This window comes from Hevea brasiliensis, chromosome 13 (assembly GCF_030052815.1).
Source record: "Hevea brasiliensis isolate MT/VB/25A 57/8 chromosome 13, ASM3005281v1, whole genome shotgun sequence".
NCBI lineage: Eukaryota > Viridiplantae > Streptophyta > Magnoliopsida > Malpighiales > Euphorbiaceae > Hevea > Hevea brasiliensis.
In genome coordinates, this window is record NC_079505.1 from 4,822,540 (window position 1) to 4,835,940 (window position 13,401).

A 13,401-nucleotide genomic window follows, 5' to 3' on the forward strand; every position below is an offset into this window, starting at 1 on the left:
GCTTGCATCATTCAAACCACACCCTTTCGTTCCTAGGCAAATTGGTATCAGAGCACATCCCCCGCTCAAACCAGGTGCACGGGCTAGTGGGACCCATGCACCTGGACCCACAGTACCTGGCCAGTCCTTGCTGGAAATTCATGCAGGCATCTAGAGCTTCCAGCATCTCGAACCCGCAACTTCGAGGTGATAAGGTTGGCTCTGATACCATTTGTGCTGAAAAGGATATCCTGTCCAATTAAGGCCCAGAATTGCCCCTATACCTCTTAGCCACGTGTGCACGGTTGAGCCGCCAACTCCTTATAAATATATATACATGCGCCAAATTCAATTCTTTTGTACCGTTTATTTTTCCATCCAAAGATGTCCCTTCCAAAATGTCACTTTTTCTTACTTTTCAATGCTACGTAGGACTTGTTTGATTTAAATAAATCACTTTCTAAAAATTTTACCTTTTAAAAAAAGTAAGTTATTTTATGAGAAGTGAAAAAAAAAATGTCTCACTTTTAGGAATTGAATATTTAATCCCAATTAGATAAGTTAATTTTTTATACTTCCTCAAAAATTTAAAATTCTTTAACTTACTTATCCTAACCAAACAAAGCCTTATTCTATAATTTACTTATTCTGTAACCTTTTGGAAATAAATAATCTATTCCATTTTTTTTGGTATTATACTTTTTAAAAAAAAAATTAAAAAAATATAAATTTAAAATTTATTCTCCATTATAACAAAATTTTTATTTCTCATATAACAACATTTTTTTTAAGTATAAACTCTGATTAATTAGTTCATAAAAATAAAAAGATAAAATAATTATTTTTTTAAAATATAAAAATTAATTAATTAATTTCACTGAAATAAAAAGATTATCCTTTCATTTATATTCATTGTAATCGTCTTGTTCCATCGCATTAGTGGCTTTAAAATCCTCATTTTAATTAGCCTTTTCAATAGCCCTTGACATTATCAAGCCCTTGGGATTTTCAATAATTTTCGTATAAAATTAATGCTTGAATTTCAAAACTCCCTTTGTAAGTACAATAATTTAATTCATTTATTATTTAAATGAATTAAAAATGTACCAATTATAATAAAAAACATTTGAATGAGATATAACTTTAAGGGCTTTCAATAATTTATATTAGCATTGCTAATTGTCATAGTTTATTAAATAACTTTAAAATATTTAAAAATTTTAGAATAATGTCACATGTAATAAAAACAAACTCTCAGACAATCTCAAAAAAAGTGCAACTTGACAATTTTTTATAATTCCTTTTCAAGGACTCAACTTTATAATATTTATACAGAGAAATTATATAAATTTCACGTATTTTTATATTTTAAGTTCAAATTCATGACGAATCAAGTCTAAATAAAAAGATTTTTTAATATCAGAAGAAGCATATCCTAGATTCCTATACTAAAAATTTATGTAATTCATGAGAGAGACATTCAACGACATATAACCTCAGTAATTATTTCCTCATCCACAGAACAAAATCGTTCTTTTGGTTCTAATGAGCTAGATTTTCTGAAAGTGAATGCAGGTTGCTTAGGAGAAGGAAGACTAATTTTGCTATTTAACATTAGAACAATAGCTGACATGGTCGGTCTTTTCAATACATCTTCTTGCACACATAAAAGCCCAATTTGGATGCATCTCAATACTTCATCAGGAGAACAAGAATGCTTTAGTGATGAATCAATTATCTCCCATGCTCTTTCTTCTCTCCATAAATGCCATATCTGTAACATCTCATCATCAGATGAACCCATAAACAAATTATTACAATTCCGAAGATAATTAGGTACTATAAGCATCTTCAAGGGGAAAATATTTTTATGCTCACTAAATTTTACATGGATTTTTTCATTGTGGTCATAAAAATTCAACTTGTCATAATTTGATCACTAGTTTTTTTTTTTTTTTTTTTTAACTAGTGCACTCTAACTTGATAGTGGTGATTTTGGTAAGAATTCCATTGGAAATCTAACATGACATACAAGTCTAGATAAATCCTTTTCATGAGGTCTGGATCAAAAAACAAATTGAAGAAGCCTTACAAAACTAGCCCCAAATTTAATATCATGTCAAATTTCTGGTGGGTTTCCCATTGAAGTCAGGAAACTAATTGCAACAAAATCGAATTTCAGTTACTAAATTGCAACAAGTTCTAATTTTATGACTACAAAGAAAATCAATGCAAAATTCAATGATGATTAGAATAATTTATCCATATATTTTTAACTTACTTTTCCTATCATGCTTGGGTAAGGATCCTCTTGACAAAAGCTATTGTTCTTTTTCCCTGTAATGATCTCTAATAATATGATGCCGAAACTAAAGATATCAAATTTCGTTGAAAACTTTCCAAATGTCACATATTCGGGAGACATGTATCCACTGCATATAAAAAATAGAAAAAAAAATAGTTGTAACGCTTCTTTCAAATTATTTAATATAAGATATAATGGTATTCTTAGCAGTGGTTCTATGTGTCTAGCTGCTGGGTGTATAGGTATACTTACAATGTTCCAACTATTCTGTTTGTCATCTCATGAGTTTGGTCGCCTTTGAAGATTCTAGCTAAGCCAAAATCTGAAATTTTTGGATTCATTTCTTTGTCCAATAGAATGTTGCTAGTTTTTAGATCTCTATGGATAATTCTCAACCTAGAATCTTGATGAATATATAAAATTCCACGAGCAATCCCAACGATAATATCAAAGCGCTTTCTCCAATCCAAGATTGACCTTCTTGTTTCATCTAACAAAAGATTTCCAATTGAATCTGTGTCAATTTATTCATTCTATGTCCATCACTCAAATTGTTGAACCAGATGGAATTAGACAACTTGTGGAATACAAAGCTAAATAATGTAGAATATACATAGGACTTACGGAAAAGAAAGGAGTCCAAGCTTTTGTTTGGCATGTATTCATAAACTAGCATCGGTTCCTCTCCTTGAATGCAGCATCCTATGAGTTTCACCAGATTCTGATGCTGAAGTTTTGCAATCAGCAAAACTTCATTTTTAAATTCATCTATTCCTTGCCTTGAATCTTTTGAAAGTCTTTTCACAGCAACTTCCTTTCCATTAGACAATTTACCCTACAGTCATGTTTTCACATTTAGAATCTCACAACAACTAGAGACGAAGACAAGCACATGTACACAGTTTTGAGACATTTGCACAGAAGTTATATATATGTACCTTACAAACCACGCCAAAACCACCTTGCCCTAGTTTGTTAGCCGGAGAGAAACTGTTAGTTGCAGCAAGTATAGTGCTCAGATTGAAAAAAGCAATCTCTGGATGACTCATGCTACCTTCGACTTGATTTTCCACTGAAGTTTCATTGTAGTATGTGCTGCCAATTGTATCAAGCCATTGTTTGCTCCATTTGTTCCTCACTGCCATCAAAAAGATGAAGCCAGAGTGCTTAATGCTTGCTCAAATCAGAGGTATGAATATACGCATAAAGGCACAAAACATCATACAAAATCTTGTTTCTTACCCCTTTTCTTCTTCTTCTTGAGCCACAAATATGTAAATAAGATGATGACAAACCAAGCTGAAACAACAGATACTACTAAAAAGCCTAACATATCCTTCCTTTCAAGAAAACCATTCCATTTTTGGGCGACTTCGGCTGTGTGAGTAGGAAAAAGAATTTATTATTGTTCCATCAAAGTGGAAAAGAAAAGAAAGTTAAAAGGCAAGGCATAATGATAGAACATAGGCACAGACAATTCATGCAGGGCTGATTATGCAATTTTTTCACGTGATTATACACATTGGTTTTGTTCAAAATTTGTCAAAGGCAAAAATACATTACCTAATTCAACTGCATCAACACGAACATAAATATCATATCCCTCTTCCCAATTATGTACAGTGTCCATTAATATGCCATACCATGTCAAACAGCCAGTCTCCTTCCCAGCAATATTTATGCTTGCATATGCAGAGCATGAACAATTCCTCCTGCAATTCTTTTCACAGTCCCTTGGACTCATATTCATGCTCACCTAAACTGCTGCTGAAGTGTCAGGTACTTTAACATTTGCCACTTTCACAAATCCTTCTCCATGCCTGCATAATGAGGTAGACTCTAGCCGCTTCCTGACACACCCGCCTGATGTATCTTTTAGAATATGCCAGTCCCTTGGGGACTTGGGTTCATACCCCGGTAAACAATCACATTCCAATCTTCGACTAAAAAAGTCAGGATCACATATTCCATAGGTACCACAATGCCCATATGGATCACACGGAGACTTTGGTACCAACCAGAATTCATTCCATTTGCCATCTTTTTCCTGCCAAATTAGCTTCTTAACTAGTCCTGAATAGTCCAATGTTACCCTTAGGATAACAGAAGCATCAGAAACAGAGTAGGTCACATATGTCTCATTTTGATTGTTGACAAAACTAACATTCAATATATCTGCATAACTTTTCAAGGGCCAAGGAATGCCTCGCCAAATATATTTTATACCCCAGTAGATAAAGACCTGTGGTGATCCGTTTGGGTTTATCCGAAGTGAAAAGTTTCCAGTTCCAGGGTCATCTGCTGATCTCCAACATATCGGGAACCGGTTCATACCTGTCCTTCGGTTCAATCCAAGTTTCATTCCTGGCAGCATAGCATCCGTAGGATGATCAAAGCTTTCCCACACAGTACTTTTACTTCTATCGTGGAACAAAACCAAATTTCCTGTATCCAAGAGCTGAGCTACAACACAAGTATCTGTAACCTCCACTGAGACATTTGTAGACCATACAGGAACCTTCTGGTTATGGTAGCTATGGAGAACGAGATTTCCATATTGGTCAATTGATAGAACTCCCGAGGAACCCTATTTGCTACCCACGCCACGGTTTGCTCTCGGACTTTATTGTACCAGATTCCAAGATATCTAAACCTGGAACTTTTGGGGCTAAAGAATCCTAATGCAAAATTATTTTCTCTAGAGATCAGAAAGTCACCATCATGAGTGGTTTGGTTTATAGTTATGGTGTCTTTGGAAGAAGAAAATGCGAAATGGAGGACTAGAAGAGAAGAATGCAGGAACAACTTTCGAAAATCCATTCTGGTTCTGTGGGATGTGGTCATATTTTTAACCTACAAAAGTCCACACGGAGCTAAGACTTTCGACAAGTAAACTGAGATTTTTTCTTAACTATATTTTGAACATTGACAATAGTAGCCTACTTTTGAACACTGCAGACTGAAGAAACGTGTCCATTGAACCAAATGCACTAACGTGGAGGAAAATGAGCTTGCAAGCCAAAAACAACGGAGGAAGAGAATGGACGAGGTCCATTAAACCCTACAGCAGAATCCCTACTCATTGTGACATTTTATCGAATATTTGGACTGCGTTCCATGAAACCCAACGAAGCAAACGCAAAGAGAGGAGCTCCCTCTCCTCTTCCATATTTCAGTTAATAGAGGTGGAATTTCCAATTCCACTAAGCCAGCGAATATTACCAAACTAATATACCCTTATAAAAATAAGGTTATGTCACTTTTCGTATTAAATAAGAAATACGAAATCTGTTTAATTTTCTATTTTTTAATTAATAATTTATATAAAAATATTGTTATTAATAATTTTTCAGAAAATTAAAACTTTATAAAATATTTGAATTTTATTTATTTTAAAAAATAATATATAAAAATTTTATTTATTTAAAAAATAGTATATATAAAAAATAATATTAGATTGTATTCTACTTAGATAAATTAAAAAGAAAGGAGGAGAAATTTTTCAAGAAAAGATTATCTGTGCTGAGGCTCTTCGATTACGGTGGATTTCACGTTTTGTCTCATTATAATGAACGCATGTACATGGAATAATTTCTCCTCATATTGGATCATTAAAAAAATAATTAAATATATGTTAACTAAATACAAATAATTAAATATAAAGCTTATTAATATAAATAAATATGTTTGATTAATTAATTTTTAATTTTTAAAATCAATATTTTAATATTTATTAGATTATTTTTTTGAAACAATATTTATTAGATTATATATGCATATATTTCAATTATCTTTCTAAGTTTTATATAAAAAATATTTATATTTTAAATATTATTATTAAGTATATTTATATAAAAATATAATATTAAACCAATAAAATTCTAACCGGATGAACTTATCACTCAAGTTATAAATTTTCTAGTCATTTCTTTGAATAATAATTCTCTTGTCATTTCTATTGAATAATTTTTTATATATATATATTATATGATGTTACATCATAAAAGGAAATAATATTTTTTCCATAATATTTGAAGGGTTAAAAAAAATTAAAATACGAAAAATTTGGATTCATTATTAAAAAAATTTATCAATATGTTATGAAATTAAAATAATTTGTTAAAATAGAGTATATTAGAAAACCTCAATTAAATTAGTATTTTGGGTAAATTATGATTTAGTTTCTAAGATTTGAAAAAATATTTTTAGTTTTTATATTTTTAAAAATAAATAATTTAGTACTGAAATTTAACAAAACCTACAATTTAGTTCTTATTGTTATAATCCCATTAAATTACTGTTAATTTAATAAAAATAACCAAAATACCCTTATTTTTATTTTTAATCTTAAAATAATTTAGTTCCTAAATTTTTTTTAATAATTTAGTCTTTTAAATTTTTTTTATTGATAATTTAGTCATTGTATTTTTAAAATGTGAGTCCCATAAAATTAAAAAATTTTAAGTTTAAATTATTAAAATATGAATTAATTACTTTAAGGACCTTAAAATTTTGATTAATTACAAAATTTTCCACATATTTTACAAATATCCTTAAATATTATAACTATTTAAAATAAACCCTTATAATTTGTAAAATTCTATTTATGTAATTATTATTTTAATATATATATATATATATATATATATATATATATATATATATATATATATATATATATATATATATATATATATATATCAATTTATAGTATTTTTATATATTATATTATATTTTTTTTACATAAAAAAAGAAAAAAATATGAATATGGACAAAAATTGTTATGAAAGTAAAATTTTAAAAATTAAATTATTTTCAAATTATAAATAGAGTTAAAAACATGTTGATTTTTTGCTAAATTTAATGAGAAATTAACTGTAATTCTAATGATAGGAATTAACTTGTAGATTTATTAAAACTTCTAGGACTGAATTGCTTGATTTTAAAATTACAGGGACTAATATATAGGTTTAACTAAATCTCAAAGATTAAATTATCAATAAAATAAAATTTCAGGAATTAAATTATTTTATATTAAAAATAGAGTTAAGGATATTTTGGTCATTTTTGCAAGAATTAATAATAACTTAACTGAAATTTTAATAGTGGGGACTAAATTGTAAGTTTTATCAAATGTTAGAGACTAAATTACTTAGCTTTAAAAATACAAAGATTAAATTATAAGTTTTGTCAAACCTCAGTTATTAAATTATAGTTTACCTTAGTATTTTTATAACAAGTTTTTGCATCATACAAACATTGCTGGAGGAAAAAAAACAATTAAAAAACGCAATCAAATTGGCTTTCTTATTTAAAGAAAATTACTATTTAACTCTTGCATTTTAATGAAATTAACTATTTGATTATTATATTTTGAAAAATACATTATCTAGTTGATATTTTATCAAACTATTTAGTTCATTTATCAACTTTTTTGTTACTCAAATAAATTTTGGTCTAGTCAAATAACTATTTAGTATTATATTTTAGTAAAATTAATTAATTTCTATATTTAAAAAATATATTCCTAGATTAAAAATAAAAATGTTTTTGTATGAAAGCTAAATCTAAATTTACAATTTTTAAAAATTATTCTAGTATTTTCATTTAATTCTTTGCGCTATATTTTTACATTTTCTCTATTGAAAAACAATACTCGATAAAGTGTTAGTTGATATAGATTTTCAAATAATTAAGGCGATAATCTAAAAAAATTGATTTTCAATTGAGAAAACATAAAAATGGTGCCAAGAACTTGAATGGAATTATACTTAAATAATTTTAAAAAAATATAAATTCAAATTTATTCTTCATTATAACAAAATTTCTATTTCTCATTAAAATATAAACACTAATTAATTAATTCATAAAAATTTAAAAAAAAACAAAACAATTATATTTTTTAAAATCTAAAAATTAATTAATTAATTAATTTAACTAAAATAAAAAGTTTTTACCTTTCATTTATATTCACGTAATCATCCTGTCCCGTCGCATTAGTGGCTCATTTTCAGTAGCCCTTGACATTATCAAGCCCTTGGCATTTTTAGTAATTTTCACATAAAATTAAAGCTCGAATTTCAAAACTCCTTTTGTAAATACAATAATTTAATTCATTTATTATTTAAATGAATTAAAAATGTACTAATTATAATAGATAAACATTTGAATGACATATAACTTTACGGGCTTTCAATAATTTGTAGTATAATGCCACATGTAATAAAAACAAACTCTCACATCATCTAAAAAAAATTGTAACTGGACAATTTTTTATATTCCTTTTTAAGGACTAACTTTATAATATTTATACAGAAAAATTATATAAATTTTACATATATTTGTGTTTTGGATTCAATTTCATGACGAATTAAGTCTAAACAAAAAAAAATATATATATCAGAAGAAGCATATTTTGAATCTCTATACTAAAAATTTATGTAATTGATGAGAGAGATATTCAACGACATACAACCTCAGTAATTGTCTCCTCATCCACAGAACAAAATCTTTCTTTTGGTTCTAATGAGCTAGAACTAATAATACTAGACTTTCTGAAAGTGAATGCAGGTTGCTTAGGAGAAGGAAGACTAATTTCGCTATTTAACATTAGAACGACAGCTGACATGGTCGGTCTTTCCATTATATCTTCTTGCACGCATAAGAGCCCAATTTGGATGCATCTCAATACTTCATCAGGAGAACAAGAATGCTTTAGTGATGAATCAACCATCTCCCATGCTCTCTCTTCTCTCCATAAATGCCATATCTATAACATCTCATCATTAGATGAACCCATAAACAAATTATTACAATTCGGAAAATAATTAGTTACTATAAGTATCTTCAAGGGTAAAATATTTTTATGCTCACTGAATTTTACAAGGATTTCTTTATTGTGGTCATAAAAATTCAACTTTTCATAATTTGATCACTAGTTTTATTATTTTTTTTTTTTTCAACTAGTGCATGCTGACTTGACAGTGGTGATTTTGGTAAGAATTTCATTGGACATCTAAGATGATATACAAGTCAAGATAGATACTAAAAATGAGGTCTAGATCAAAAATCAAATTGAAGAAGCCTTACAAAACCAGCCCCAAATTGAATGCCATGTCAGATTTCTGGTGGTTTCCCACTGAAGTCAGGAAACTAATTGCAACAAAATCGAATTTCAGTTACTAAATTGCAACAAGTTCTAGTTTTATGACCACAAAGAAAATCAATGTAAAATTCAATGATGATTAATATAATTTACCCATATCTTTTTAACTTACTTTTCCTATCATGCTTGGGTAAAAATCCTCTTGATAAAAGCTATTGTTCCTTTTCCCTGTAATAATCTCTAATAATATGATGCCAAAACTAAAGACATCAGATTTCGTTGAAAACTTTCCAAATACCACATATTCTGGAGACATGTACCCACTGCATATGAAAAACAGATAGAAAAAAAAAATAGTTATAATGCTCCTTTCAAATTAATGTAAGATACAAAGGTATTCTTAGCAGTGGTTCTGTGTGTCTAGCTGCTGAGTGTGTAGGTATACTTACAATGTTCCAACTATTCTGTTTGTCTTCTCATGAGTTTGGTCGCCTTTGAAGATTCTAGCTAGGCCAAAATCTGAAATTTTTGGATTCATTTCTTCATCCAATAGGATATTGCTGGTTTTTAGATCTCTATGGATAATTTTCAACCTAGAATCTTGGTGAATATATAAGATTCCACGAGCAATCCCAACGATAATATCAAAGCGTTTTCTCCAATCCAAGATTGACCTTCTTGTTTCATCTAACAAAAGATTTCCAATTGAATCAGTGCCAATTTATGCATTCAATGTCCATCACTCATATTGTTGAACCAAATGGAATTAGACAACTTGTGGAATACAATGCTAAATAAAGTAGAATATACACAGGACTTACTGAAAAGAAAGGAGTCCAAGCTTTTGTTTGGCATGTATTCATAAACTAGCATCGGTTCCTCTCCCTGAATACAGCATCCTATGAGTTTCACCAAATTCTGATGTTGAAGTTTTGCAATCAGTAAAACTTCATTTTTAAATTCATCTATTCCTTGCCCCGAATCTTTTGAAAGTCTTTTCACAGCAACTTCCTTTCCATTAGACAATTTACCCTACAGTCATGTTTTCACATTTAGAATCTCACAACAACTAGAGACGAAGACAAGCACATGTACATAGTTTTAGACATTTGCACATAAGTTATATATATGCACCTTATAAACCACACCAAAACCACCTTGCCCTAGTTTGTTAGCTGGAGAGAAACTGTTAGTTGCAGCAAGTATAGTGTTCAGATTGAAAAAAGCAATCTCTGGATGACTCATGCTACCTTTGACTTGATTTTCCACTGTGCCAATTGTATCAAGCCACCTTTTGTTCCATTTGTTCCTCACTGCCATCAAAATGATGAAACCAGAATGCTTAATGCTTACTCAAATCAAAGGTATGAATATACATAGATAGGCACAAAACATCATACAAAATCTTGTTTCTTACCCCTTTTCTTCTTCTTCTTCTTGAGCCACAAATATGTAAACAAGATGATGACAAACCAAGCTGAAACAACAGATACTACTAAAATCGCTAACATATCCTTCCTTTTAAGAAAACCATTCCATTTTTCTGCAATTTCAGCTGTGTGAGTAGGGAAAAGAATTTATCATTGTTCCATCAAAGAGGAAAAGAAAAGGAAGTTAAAAGGCAAGGTATAATGATAGAACATAAGCACAAACGATTCATGCAACGCTGATTATCCAATTTGTCACCTGATTATACACATTGGTTTTGTTCAAAATTTGTCGAAGGCAAAAATACATTACCTAATTCAATTGCATCAACACGAACATAAATATCATATCCCTCTTCCCTATCGTGTGCAGTGTCCATCAATTTGCCATACCATGTCAAACAGCCAGTCTCCTTCCCAGCAATATCTATGCTTGCATATGCAGAGCATGAACAATTCCTCCTGCAATTCCTTTCACAGTCCCTTGGACTCATATTCATGCTTACCCAAACTGCTGCTGAAGTGTCAGGTACTTTAACATTTGCCACTTTCACAAATCCTTCCCCATGGCCACATAATGAGGTAGACTCTAGCCGCTTCCTGACACACCCGCCTGATGCATCTTTTAGAATATGCCAGTCCCTTGGGGACTTGGGTTCATACCCCGGTAAACAATCACATTCAAATCTTCGACTAAGAAAGTCAGGATCACATATTCCATAGGTACCACAATGCCCATATGGATCACATGGAGATTTTGGCGTCGACTGGAATTCATTCCATTTGCCATCTTTTTCTTGCCAAATTATTTTCTTAAGAAGTCCTGAATAGTCCAACATTAACCTTAGGATAACGGAAGCATCAGAAACAGAGTAGGTCATATATGTCTCATTTTGATTGTTGACAAAACTAACATTGGCTATATATGCATAACTTTTCAAGGGCCAAGGAGAGCCTCGCCAAATATATTTTGTACCCCAATAGATAAAGACCTGTGGTGATCCTTTTGGGTTGATCTGAAGTGAGAAGTTTCCAGTTCCGGGGTCAGCTGCTGATCTCCAAGATATCAGGAACCGGTTCATGCCTGTCCTTCGGTCCAACCCAAGTTTCATTCCTGGCAGCATAGTATCCGTAGGATGATCAAAGCTTTCCCACACAGTACTTTTACTTCTATCGTCGAACAAAACCAAATTTCCTGTATCCAAGAGCTGAGCTACAACACAAGTATCTGTAGCCTCCACTGAGACATTTGTAGACCATACAGGAACCTTCAAGTTATGGTAGCTATGGAGAACGAGATTTCCATATTGGTCAATTGATAGAACTCCCGAGGAACCATTGATTGGATCATCCCTATTTGCTACCCACACTACAGTTTGCTCTCGGACTTTACGGTACCAGATTCCAAGATATCTAAACCTGGAACTTCCGGGGCTAAAGAATCCTAATGCAAAATTATTTTCTCTAGAGATCAGAAAGTCACCATCATGAATGGTTTGGTTTATAGTTATGGTGTCTTTGGAAGAAGAAAATGCGAAATGGAGGACTAGAAGAGAAGAATGCAGGAACAACTTTCGAAAATCCATTCTGGTTCTTTAATCTTCATCGAAGTGAAACTTATGTGGGATTTGGTCATATTTTTAACCTAGAAAAGTCCACAAGGAGCTAAGACTTTTGACAAGTAAACTGAGATTTTTTTTTAACTATATTTCTTGTCTTCTTCACCAACGAACATTGACAATAGTAGCCTACTTTTGAACATTGCAGACTGAAGAAACGTGTCCATTGAACCAAATGCACTAACGTGGAGGAAAATGAGCTTGCAAGCCAAAAACAACGGAGGAAGAGAATGGACGAGGTCCATTAAACCCTACAGCAGAATCCCTACTCATTGTGACATTTTATCGAATATTTGGACTGCGTTCCATGAAACCCAACGAAGCAAACGCAATAAGAGGAGCTCCCTCTCCTCTTCTATATTTTATTTAAAAGGGGTGGAATTTCCAATTCCACTAAGTAAGCCAATATTACCAAACTAATATTATAAAAATAAAGTTATCTCACTTCTCCTATTAAATAAGAAATACGAAATCTGTTTAATTTTATATTTTTCAATTAATAATTTATATAAAAATATTTTTATTAATAATTTTTCAGAAAATTAAAACTTTATAAAATATTTGAATTTTATTTATTTTAAAAAATAATATATAAAAATTTTATTTATTTAAAAAATAGTATATATAAAAAATAATATTAGATTGTATTCTACTTCGATAAATTAAAAAGAAAGGAGGAGAGATTTTCCAAGAAAAGATTATCTGTGCTGAGGCTCTTCCATTACGGTGGATTTCACGTTTTGTCTCATTACAATGAGCGCATGTACATGGAATAATTTCTCCACATATTGGATTATTAAAAAAATAATTAAATATATGTTAACTAAATACAAATTAATTAAATATAAAGCTTATTAATATAAATAAATATGTTTGATTAATTAATTTTTAAAATCAATATTTTAATATTTATTAGATTATTTTTTTTGAAACAATATTTATTAGATTATATATGCATATATTTCA

At 30.2% G+C, this 13,401-nt stretch overlaps 1 pseudogene; it reads right to left on the minus strand.

Annotated features, from left to right (window-relative positions):
• Positions 1–1,376: 1,376 nt before the first annotated feature.
• On the minus strand, positions 1,377–12,846 carry LOC110642431 (G-type lectin S-receptor-like serine/threonine-protein kinase At1g11410; annotated as a pseudogene).
• Between the last annotated feature and the right edge of the window lie 555 nt (positions 12,847–13,401).